The 12,986-nt window shown below is 38.1% G+C and overlaps 1 protein-coding gene across 1 annotated transcript in view; it reads right to left on the reverse strand.

The window, feature by feature from the left end:
* Positions 1-12,986, reverse strand: part of LOC123847765 (disintegrin and metalloproteinase domain-containing protein 5-like) — a 171,766-nt gene that overhangs the window by 47,210 nt on the left and 111,570 nt on the right. The window lies entirely within an intron of this gene.

The raw sequence follows: 12,986 nt of genomic DNA on the forward strand, positions 1-12,986 counted from the left end.
AAGGGTGATGCAATTCTGCCTCCGGCAAAGACATTTGAAAACCACAGCAACAGACCCCTCCCCCAGAAGATCAGCAAGAACAGCCAGCCAAGAACAAGTTTAGTGATCAATGAGAACAGCAGAACTCCAGCACTAGGGGAATACTGCACATGGAAATCATGGCTTTTTTCCCATGATTCTTTAGTCTTTCAAAGTTAATTTTTTAAATATTTTTAATTTTCTTTCTTTTTTTTTTTTTTTGAATTTTTCTTTTTCCCTTCTTCAACCAACATCCTATTGATTCCTTTTTTAAAAAAATATTTTTTATTTTTCATTTTTAGAGTCATATTCTATCCCTTCATAGTAGTTAACCTTATTTTTGGTATATATACACCAAAAATATATATATGTTTGGTATATATATATATATGTTGTTCTTTCTTTAAAATTTTGGGATACAGTTTCTTCTAACAGACCAAAATATACCCTAAATCTCTAGTGTATGGCTTTGTTCTAGTCTCTTGCTGGTTCACATTCTCTCCTCCTTTTTTTTTTTTAAAATCCCCTTCTTTCTTTTTGCAACCAACTTCTTATTTTATCAATTCCTTTTATAAAATATTTTATAATTTTCATCATTACAGTCATATCCATCACTTCATCATATTTACCCTTATATTTGTACATATATAAGTTTTTCTTTCTTTAAAATTTTGGGAGGCACTTTCTTCTAACAGACCAAAATACGCCCAAAGTCTAGTGTGTGGAACTGATCTATGCACCAGCCTGATCATACTTGATCATATTCTAATGAATACGGACATTGGTAAGATGTCGGCACTGGAGTTCAGAATGATGATTATAAAAATACTAGCTGGGCTTGAAAAAAGCATGGAAGATGTTAGAGAAACCCTTTCTGGAGAAATAAAGGAACTAAAATCTAACAAAGTCGAAATCAAAAAGGTTATTAATGAGGTGCAATCAAAAATGGAAGCTCTAACTGCTAGGATAAATGAGGCAGAGGAGAGAATTAGTGATATAGAAGACCAAATGATGGAAAATAAAGAAGCTGAGAAAAAGAGATAAACAACTACTGGATCACGAGGGCAGATTTGAGAGATAAGTGATACCATAAGACAAAACAATATTAGAATAATTGGGATCCCAGAAGAAGAACGAGAGAGAGGGACAGAAGGTATGTTGGAGAAAATTATAGCAGAACACTTCCCTAATTTGGGGAAGGAAACAGACATCAAATCCAGGAGGCACAGAGAATCCCCCTCAAATTCAATAAAAATAGGTCAACACCCTGATATCTAATAGTAAAACTTACGAGTCTCAGAGACAAAGAGAAAATCCTGAAAGCAGCTCAGGAGAAGAGATCTGTAACCTACAATGGTAGAAACATTAGATTGGCAACAGACCTATCCACAGAGACCTGGCAGGCCAGAAAGAACTGGCATGATATCTTAAGAGCACTAAATGAGAAAAATATGCAGCCAAGAATACTATATCCAGCTAGGCTGTCACTGAAAATAGAAGGAGAGATAAAAAGCTTCCAGGACAAACAAAAACTAAGGGTATTTGCAAACACGAAACCGGCCTTACAAGAAATACTGAAAGGGATCCTCTAAGCAAAGAGAGCCTAAAAGCAACATAGACAGGAAAGGAACACAGACAATATACAGTAACAGTCACCTTACAGGCAATACAATGGCACTAAATTCCTATCTTTCAATAGTTACCCTGAATGTAAATGGGCTAAATGCCCCAATCAAAAGACACAGGCTATCAGATTGGATAAAAAAAAAAAAAGACCCACTGATAGGCTGTCTGCAAAAGACTCATTTTAGATCCAAAGACACCTCCAGATTGAAAGTGAGGGGGTGGAAAACGATTTATCATGCTAATGGACACCAAAAGAAAGCTGGGGTGGCAATCCTTAGATCAGACAAATTAGATTTTAAACCAAAGACTATAATAAGAGATGAGGAAGGACACTATATCCTACTTAAAGGGTCTATCCAACAAGAAGATCTAACAATTGTAAATATCTATGCCCCTAACATGGGAGCAGCCACTTATATAAGCCAATTAATAACAAAAGCAAAGAAACACATTGACAACAATACAATAATAGTGGGGGACTTTAATACCCCCCTCACTGAAATGGACAGATCATCTAAACAAAAGATCAACAAAGAAATAAAGACTTTAAATGACACACTGGACCAAATGGACTTAGCAGATATATTCAGAACATTTCATCCGGAAGCAACAGAATACACATTCTTCTTGGAACATTCTCCAGAATAGATCACATCCTAGATCGTAAATCAGGTCTCAACCAGTACCAAAAGATTGGGATCATTCCCTGCATATTTTCAGACCACAATGCTTTGAAACTAGAACTCAATCACAAGAGGAAAGTTGGAAAGAACTCAAATACATGGAGGCTAAAGAGCATCCTACTAAAGAATGAATGGGTCAACTAGGAAACTAAAGAGGAATTTAAAAAATTCATGGAAACCAATGAAAATGAAAACACAACTGTTCAAAATCTTTGGGAAGCAGCAAAGGCAGTCCTAAGAGGAAAATATATAGCAATACAAGCCTTTCTCAAGAAACAAGAAAGGTCTCAAAAAAAAAAAAAAGAAACAAGAAAGGTCTCAAATACACAATCTAACCCTACACCTAAAGGAGCTGGAGAAAGAACAGCAAATAAAGCCTAAACCCAGCAGGAGAAGAGAAATAATAAAGATCAGAGCAGAAATCAATGAAATAAATACCAAAAGAACAGTAGAACAGATCAACAAAACTAGGAGCTTGTTCTTTGAAAGAATTAACAAGATTGATAAACCCCTGGCCAGACTTATCAAAAAGAAATGAGAAAGGACCCAACTAAATAAAATCATGAATGAAAGAGGAGAGATCACAACCAACACCAAAGAAATACAAACAATTATAAGAACATATTATGAGCAATTCTATGCCAGCAAATTAGATAATCGGGAAGAAATGGATGCATTCCTAGAGATGTATCAACTACCAAAACTGAACCAGGAAGAAATAGAAAACCTGAACAGACCTATAAATGCTAAGGAAATTGAAGCACTAATCAAAATTTCCCAACAAACAAAAGCCCAGGGCCAGATGGCTTCCCAGGGGAATTCTACCAAACATTTAAAGAAGAATTCATACCTATTCTTCTGAAACTGCACCAAAAATTAGAAATGGAAGGAAAACTTGCAAATCATTTTATGAAGCCACCATTACCTTGATCCCAAAACCATACAAAGACCCCATCAAAAAGGAGAATTACAGACCAATATCCTTGATGAACATGGATGCAATATTTCTCACCAAAATACCAGCCAATAGGATCCAAAAGTTCATTAAAAGCATTATTCACCATGACCAAGTGGGATTGTTTTCCTGGGCTGCAAGTTTGGTTCAACTTCCACAAATCAATCAATGTAATACAATAAATTAATAAAAGAAAAAAAAAAACCATATGATCCTCTCAATAGATGCAGAAAAGGCATTTGACAAAGTGCAGCTTCCTTTCTTGATCAAAACTATTCAGAGTATAGGGATAGAGGGTACATACCTTAGTATCATAAAAGCCATCTTGAAAAACCCACAGTGAATATCATTCTCAAAGGGGAAAAACTGAGAGCTTTCCCCCTAAGGTCAGGAACATGACAGGGATGTCCACTATCACCACTGCTATTCAACATAGTACTAGAAGTCCTAGCCACAGCAATCAGACAACAAAAAGAAATAAAAGGCATCCGAATCAGCAAAGAAGAAGTCCAACTCTCACTCTTTGCAGATGATATGATACTTTAGGTGGGAAACCCAAAAGACCCCACCCCAAAACTGCTAGAACTCATACAGGAATTCAGTAAAGTGGCAGGATAGAAAATCAATGCCCAGAAATCAGTGGCATTCCTATACACCAACAACAAGACAGAAGAAAGAGAAATTAAGGAGTTGATCCCATTTACAATTGCACCCAAAACCATATGATACCTAGGAATAAATCTCACCAAAGAGGCAAAGGATCTGTACTCAGAAAACTATAAAATACTCATGAAAGTAACTGAGGGAGACACAAAGAAATGGAAAAACGTTCCATGCTCATTGATTGGAAGGGCAAATATTGTGAAGATGTCAATGTTACCTAGAGCAATCTACACATTTAATGCAATCCCTATCAAAATACCATCCACTTTTTTCAAAGCAATGGAACAAATAATCCTAAAATTTCTCTGGAACCAGAAAAGACCCCGAATAGCCAGAAGAATGTTGAAAAAGAAAAGCAAAGCTGGCAGCATCACAATTCTGGACTTCCAGCTCTATTACAAATCTGTCATCATCAAGACAGTATGGTACTGGCACAAAAACAGACACATAGATCAATGGGACAGAACAGAGAGCCCACAAATGAGCCTTCAACTCTATGGTCAACTAATCTTCCACAAAGCAGGAAAGAATGTCCAGTGGAAAAAAGACAGTCTCTTCAACAAATAGTGTTGGGAAAATTGGACAGCCACATGCAGAAGAATGAAACTAGACCATTTCCTTACACCACACACAAAAATAGACTCAAAATGGTTGAAAGACCTCAATGTGAGACAGGAGTCTCATCAAAATCCTAAAGGAGAACACAGGCAGCAACCTCTTCGACCTCAGCCACAGCAATTCCTTCCTAGAAACATCACCAAAGGCAAGGGAAGCAAGGGCAAAAATGAACTATTGGGACCTCATCAGGATAAAAAGCTTTTGCACAGCAAAAGAAACAGTCAACAAAACCAAAATACAACTGACAGAATGGGAGAAGTTATTTGCAAATGACATCTCAGATAAAAGGCTAGTATCCAAAATCTATAAAGAACTTATCAAACTCAACACCAAAAGAACAACTAATCCAATCAAGAAATGGGCAGAAGACATGAACAGATATTTTTCCAAAGAAGAGATCCAAATGGCCAACAGACACATGAAAAAGTGCTCAACATTGCTCGGCATCAGGGAAATCCAAATCAAAACCTCAATGAGATACCACCTCACACCAGTCAGAATGGCTAAAATTAACAAGTCAGGAAATGACAGATGTTGGCGGGGATGCAGAGAAAGGGGAACCCTCCTACACTGTTGGTGGGAATGCAAGCTGGTGCAACCACTCTGGAAAACAGTATGGAGGTTCCTCAAATGTTCAAAATAGAGCTACCACAGGACCCAGCAATTGCACTACTGGGTATTTACCCCAATGATACCAATGTAGGGATCCGAAGGGGTATGTGCAGACCGATGTTTATAGCAGCAGTGTCCACAATAGCCATACTATGGAAAGAGCCAAGATGTCCAACGACAGATGAATGGATAAAGAAGATGTGGTCCATATATGCAATGGAATATTATGCAGCCATCAAAAGGAATGAAATCTTGCCATTTGCAACGGCATGGATGGAAATGGAGTGTATTATGCTGAGCGAAATAAGTCAATCAGAGAAAGACATATATCATGTGATCTCACTGATTTGAGGATTTCTTAATCTCAGGAAACAAACTGAGGGTTGCTAGAGTGGGGGTGGGTGGGAAGGATGGGGTGGCTGGGTGATAGACATTGGGGAGGGTATGTGCTATGGTGAGCACTGTGAATTGTGTGAGACTGTTGAATCACAGACCTGTACTTCTGAAACAAATAATACATTATATGTTAAAAAGAAAGGAGAAGAAAAAGATAGCAGGAAGGGTAAAATGAAGGGGGGGAAATCAGAGGGGGAGATGAACCATGAGAGACAATGGACTCTGAGAAACAAACTGGGGGTTCTAGACGGGAGGGGGGTGGAGGGATGGGTTAGCCTAGTAATGGGTATTAAAGAGGGCATGTATTGAATTGAGCACTGGGTTTTACACACAATGAATCATGGAACACTACATCAAAAACTAATGAGGTAATGTATTGTGATTAACATAAGATAATAAAATAAAATTTAAAAGAAATAAAAATAAATTAAAAAATAAATAAATGGAGAAATATACCATGTTCATGAGTTGGAATTTTCAACATAACAGAGGTCAATGCTCTACAAATTGATCTATCAGAATACCAACAAGGCTGGCTTGTAAGCAAAAATAAGCTTATTCTAAAATTTATACGGGCAAGCACAAACCATAGAATAGCTAAAACAATCTTGACAAAAAGAATAAAATGAAAGGAATCACTCCACCCAATATTAAGGCTTCTTATATAGCTAAAGTGTGATATTGGTGGAGGAACATAAAACCAATAACCCAGAGCATAAAACCCCAGAAATATACCCACGTAAGTATGATCAATGGTTTTTGAACAAAAGTGCAAAGCTATGTAATGAAGGAAGTACAGTCTTTTCCATAAATGTTACTAGAGCAATTGCACATTTGTGGTGGCTAATTTTATGTGTCAAGTTGGCTAGGCTATGATGCACAGTTGCTTGGTCAAACACCAGTCCAGATTTTGATGTAAAGGTATTTTTTAGATGAAATTAACATTTAAAGCAATAGACTTTGAGTAAAGCAAATTACCCTCCATAATGTGGGTGGGACCCATCCAATCAGCTGAAGGCCTTAAGAGCAAAGAATGAGCTTTTCCCAAAAAAGAAAGAATTCTTCTCCTAACTGCAACACAGAAACCAACATGAATTTCCATCCTGCTGCTCTGCAGGATTCAGAATCAAGACTGAAACATCAACTCTTCCCTGAATTTCCAGACTGCCTGATTGTCTTATAGATTTTGAACTTGCCAACTCCCACTGTTAAATGAACTAATCCTTGAAATAAACCACTCGTTCTGTCTCTGTAAATACACACATACACATACATACATACACACACACACACACACACACATTATTGATCCTGTTTCCCTGGAGAACCCTAATACAATATCCATAGATAAAAAAAATCCTGACTTAAATCTCACACCTTATTTAAAAATTCACTCAAAATAAAGGATGTTTAGAAAAACACGTGGCAGAAAAATTGGAGGTATCTAGGACTAGACAAAGAGTTAAGTTGACTTGGAAGTGTTTATGAAAGCTCATGTGAAGAGAATGAAAATTAAGCTACAGATTAAAAGAAAATATTTACAAGCCACACACCTGACAAAAAAAAACTAGTATCCAGTACAGAAATCTCAAAACTTGACAATAAAAAAAAATCCAACTAGAAAATGTGAAAAGGACTTCAGGAGACATTTAACTGACAACAATATATAAATGACACATAAACGCACAAAAAGATATACATCATTAGCCATTAATGAAATGCAAGTTAAAACCACAATGAGATATCACTATCTACCTATTAGAATGGCTAAAATAAAAATTACTGATAACACCAAATGCTGGTGAAGATGCAGAGAAACTGGATATGTCATATATTGCTGATGGGGATGTAAAGAAGTACAGCCATTCTGGAAAATAGATTTCCAATCCCTTAAGAAATTAAATATACATAGTCCACAGGGCTCAGCAACTGCATTCCAGGGAAATGAAAAGTTATGTCCACACAAAAACCTCCACACAAATGTCAATAGTAACTGTATGTGTAACAGCTGAAAACTGAAACAACCCAAATACTTTTTTTAAAAGATTTATTTATTTGAGAGAGAGTGCATGTGAGAATGGGGCACAGGGCAAAGGGAAAGGGAGATTGAGAATTCTCTAGCAGACTCCCTGCTGAGCACAGATCCTGATGTGGGGCTTGATCCCAGGATCCTGAGATCATGACCTGAACCAAAATCAAGAGTCAGGCACTTAACCAACTGAACCACCCAGGTGGCCCCCAAATACTCTTAAAGGTTAAGAATGAATGGCTAGGGAGGAAGGCAAGATGGTGTTTCAACCGGTCCCTTGAATTTAGCTGGATATCTACCAAACCACTCTGAACATCCATGAAATCATCCTGAAATATAAGAATATATATCTGGATCTCTACAAGCAGAAAAGCAGGGCTTTTTGTGAGGTAGGAAGGGTGGAGTCCTGAATCTGCTGGGAGTTATCGATTACCAGAAGGGGGAGGGAGCCTCCATAAGCTGGGGCCTGGAAAGTGATAGAACACCAGAGTGCAAAATTGGAACCTTTAGAAATCTGCTCTAGGGAGAGACATCCCTCTCTGAAAGGGGCTCTGGAAATGAAAAGGCAGAAATATAGGTAGAGCATTGTGGTCTCGGGATACAAGAAGCCTCAGAGCCAAAGGGGCTTCTTGGACTGGCAAGAGTGCCCCAGCAGGGGAGCCAGGAAGTATTTAAGGTCAGCAAGTCCAGGAAGGGTTTCTCAGCTCCGATTGCCATAAACTGCAAGCCAGGCCAGTTGAGAATCGCTTTTCTCTTGGGCAGCCTGAAAAAATCAGGAGCCTGCACCTACAACCAGGCAAAAACTCACATAGCAATAGCAGCCAGAAAAGGGCTCTAGGGCAGCGCCCGGACAAGACCCAGGAGCTACAGGTGCACGCAAGCCTGGGGCCGCTCGCAGTTTTAGAAGCCTAAAGGGCAGAGACTCTCCCAGGCTCCTGGGACGACCTGGACGACTCAGAGTCACTGTGGGCGCGCACTGTGAGAGGCTGAGGTTTTCTGCGGTGCACACTGAAACTGAGACTGTTTATCCTGGAGGGTACAGTGAAGAGAGCCGAATATGAGTCACTGAGGGTGTGCACCACAGGAGGCTGCGGTTTTCCACATCGCACACGGAAACGGAGACTGTCCTGGAGGATTTAGTGAAAGAGAGCAGGCTGTAATTTCTCGGCTGGGGGCCAGAGGTCTGAGTGTGGCCATTTTTGCTCTAATCTTCAGAAGAAGCTTGGAAAGCCCCCACCAGGGAACAAAAGCACAGAGGTCTGGATCCCACTGAGCTCAACCCCCCAAAAGGGGTTACCTGAGAAACAGCGTGAAAGGCCCCTCCCCCAGAAGACAGGCTGGAAGAACAAGAGGAAGACAACCCTATGGATCATACAAGACTAAAATGCCAACGCCAGGGGAAAATTGCATATTGAGCTCCAGGCATTGCCTCACAGCTTCTTTGTTTTTCAAATGATACTCTCTCTTTCTTTTTACTCTTTCTCTTCTGCTTTTTCTCTTTTTTCTTTTTACCTTTTTCTCATCTCAACTAGATGCTTAGTATATCAACTTATATTCCATAGTACCTTTTTACACCTATATTTTCATGCATTTTCACACCTATATTTTTTATGGATACATTCTTTACTGTAGTCCTTTTTTCACTATTCACTTGTGCTTTTTCACACCTATAATTTTCCACACCTATTTTTTGTGCTTTTTCACACCTATATTTTTTATAGATATATGCTTTATTGTAGTCCTTTTTTTCACTATTCACTTGTGATTTTTCACACCTATTTTTTTATTGATTTATGCTTTATTGTAGTTTTTTTCACTATTCACTTGTGCTTTTTCACATCTCAATTTTTTTGTATTTTTTCACACCTATATTTCAATGCTTTTTCACACCTATATTTTTATTGATATATGATTTATTGTAGTGCCTTTTCACACCTATTTTTTTATAAATATATGCTTCATTTTGGTCCTTTTCTCACTATTCAATTTTACCTTTTCAAATATACAAGTTTTACTTTCCTTGTAAATTTTAATTTCCTTGTAGTGTCTTCTAACAAACAGAACAAAATACACCCAGAAACAACTGAAACATCCTGCTCTGTCCACACTGAAAGATTATAGTCCACCTTCCCCTCGCCCCCCTTTTTAAAATTTTTTTAATTTTATAAATTTTATTCTTGTGTTTAATTTTGGCTTTGTTTTCTCTATAGTGGCTCCTGACTGCTCCAGATTTTCCTAGGGTACATCTCACTTGGGTCGTGGTTGATATTTTGGACTCTGTACACTCCCTTAACCATCCCTCAACAGAATGACTAGGAGGAAGAACTCCCAACAAAGAAAAGAACCAGAGACAATGGCCTCTGCCACAGATCTAATGGCTATGGATATAAGCGAAATGTCAGAGACAGCATTCAGGATAGCAATCATGAAGTCAATAGCTAGGCCTGAAAAAAAACATTAATGACAATATAGAATCTCTAATGGCAGAAATGAGATCTAATCAGGCTGAACTAAAAAATGCTATGAATGAGATGCAGTCTAAACTGGACACTCTAACAACCAAGGTAAAAGGGCAGAAGAGAGAATTAGTGATCTAGAAGACAATCTAATGGGAAAAAAGGAAGTTGAGGAAAACACAGGTAGGCTGCTAGTAGCAAATGAGAAAGGATTGCAGAGATTAATGGTGCCATGAGACATTTCAATGTCAGGAATATTAGGATCCTCAAGGGTATGGGGGGGGGGCTAGAAGATATATTTGAGCAAATTATAACTGAGAACTTCCCTAATCTGGGGAAGGAAACAAGCATTTGAGTCCAGGAGGCCAAGAGGACCCCTCCCAAAATCAATAAAAATAGATCAACACCCCAACATATAATAGTGAAGCTTGCATATTTTACAGCCAAGGAAACAATCCTGAGAATAGCCAGAGAGAAAAGGTTCCTTACATATGGAGGGAGGAACATCAAAATAACATCAGACCTGTCCACAGAGACCTGGCAAGCCAGAAAGGGCTGGCAAGACATATTCAGGGTACTAAATGACAAGAACTTGCAGCCAAGAATACTTTATCCAGCCAGGCTGTCATTCAGAATGGATGGAGAGATAAAGAGTTTCCAGGACTGGCAGAAACTGAAAGAATATGTGACCACCACACCAGCCCTGAAAGAAATATTAAGGGGAATTCTGCAAACAAAGAGAGACTCCCAGAGTCACATAGAACAGAAAGAAAGAGAAAATCTATAGAAACAGGGACTTTACAGGCAATAAAATGGCACTAAATTCATATCTCTCAATAGTCACTCTAAATGCAAATGGGCTAAATGTTCCCATCAAAAGACATGGGGTTTCAGATTGGATAAAAAAGCAGGACCCATCCATATGCTGTCTACGGGAGACTCATTTTGAACCTAAAGACACCTCCAGATTGAAAGTGAGGGGAAAAGAAAAATTTATCATGCCAACAGACCTCAAAAGAAAGCTGGGGTAGCAATCCTCATATCAGACAAATTATTTTAAACCAAAGACCATAGTAAGAGATGTAGAGGGACACTATATTATGCTTAAAGGGTCTATCCAAAAAGAAGACCTAACAATTGTAAATATCTATGCCCCCATCATGGGAGCAGCCAACTACATAAACCAACTGTTAATCAAAATAAAGAATCATATTGATAATAATACATTAATAGTAGGAGACCTCAACACTCCACTCTCAGCAATGGACAGATCATCTAAGCAGAAGATCAACAAAGAAACAAGAGCTTTGAATGACATTTTGGACCAGATGGACTTTGTAGATATATACAGAACATTCCATCCTAAAACAACAGAATACTCATTCTTCTTGAGTGCACATGGGACTTTCTCCAGAATAGACCACATACTGGGTCACAAATCAGGTCTCAACCAATACCAAAAGATTGCGATTATTCCCGACATGTTATCAGACCACAATGCTTTGAAACTGGAACTCAATCACAAGAAAAAATTTGGAAGGAACTCAAACACTTGGAAGTTAAAGAGCATCCTGCTAAAGAATGATTGGGTCAACCAGGAAATTAAAGAAGAACTTAAGCAATTCAAGGAACTTAAAAAATTCATGGAAATCAATGAGAATGAAAACACATCGGTCTAAAACCTATGGGATACTGCAAAGGCAGTCCTAAGGAGGAAATACATAGCCATCCAAGCCTCTCTCAAAAAAGTAGAAAAATCCCAACTGCACAAGTTAAGCTTACACCTAAAGGAACTGGAGAAAGAACAGCAAATAAAACCTAACCAAGCAGGAGAAGAGAAATAATAAAGATAAGGGCAGAGATCAATGAAATAGAAACCAGAAAAGCAGTAGAACAGATCAACAAAACTAGACGTTGGTTCTTTGAAAGAATTAATAAGATCAATAAACCACTGGCCAGACTTATCCAAAAGAAAAGGGAAAGGACCCAAATCAATAAAATCATGAATGAAAGGGAAGAGAACATGACTAACACCAAGAAAATAGAAAAAATTATTAGAAATTATTACCAGCAACTATATGCCAACAAATTAAACAACCTGAAAGAAATGGATGCCTTCCTGGAAACTTATGAACTACTAAGACTGAAACAGGAAGAAACAGACAATCAGAATAGACCAATAACAATAACGAAATTGAAGCAGTAATCAAAAACCTCCCAAAAAACAAGAGTCCAGGGCCAGATGGCTTTGCAGGGGAATTCTACCAAATATTTAAAGAAAAAATAATACCTGTTCTACTGAGGCTGTTTCAAAAAATAGAAACAGAAGGAAAACTTCCAAACTCATTCTATGAGGCCAGCATTACCCTAATCCCCAAACCAGGCAATGGCCCCATCAAAAAGGAGAATTACAGACCAATATCCCTGATGAACATGGATGCCAAAATACTCACCAAGGTCCTAGCCAATAGGATCCAACAGTATATTAAAAGGATTATCCATCACGACCTGGTGGGATTTATTCCTGGATGCAAGGGTGGTTCAACATTCACAAATCAATCAACGTGATAGAGCACATTAATAAAAGAAAAGACAAGAACCATATGATCCTCTCAATTGATGCAGAAAAAGCATTTAACAAAATACAGCATCCTTTCCTGATTAAAACACTTCAGAGTATAGGCATAGAGGGAACATTCCTCAATTTCATAAAAACCATCTATGAAAAGCCCACGGCAAATATCATTCTCAATTCTCAAAAGCTCTCAGCTTTTCCCTTAGGGTCAGGAACATGACAGGGATGCCCAATCTCACCACTGTGTTCAACATAGTACTAGAAGGCAATCAGACAACAAAAAGATATAAAAGGCATTCAAATTGGCAAAGAAGTCAAACTATCTCTCTTCATAGATGACATAACCCAAAAGACT

The sequence above is a fragment of the Mirounga angustirostris genome, unplaced genomic scaffold (genome assembly GCF_029215605.1).
Source record: "Mirounga angustirostris isolate CCGP_5_RB_7025 unplaced genomic scaffold, mMirAng1.0.hap1 SCAF_2, whole genome shotgun sequence".
NCBI classification, from domain to species: domain Eukaryota; kingdom Metazoa; phylum Chordata; class Mammalia; order Carnivora; family Phocidae; genus Mirounga; species Mirounga angustirostris.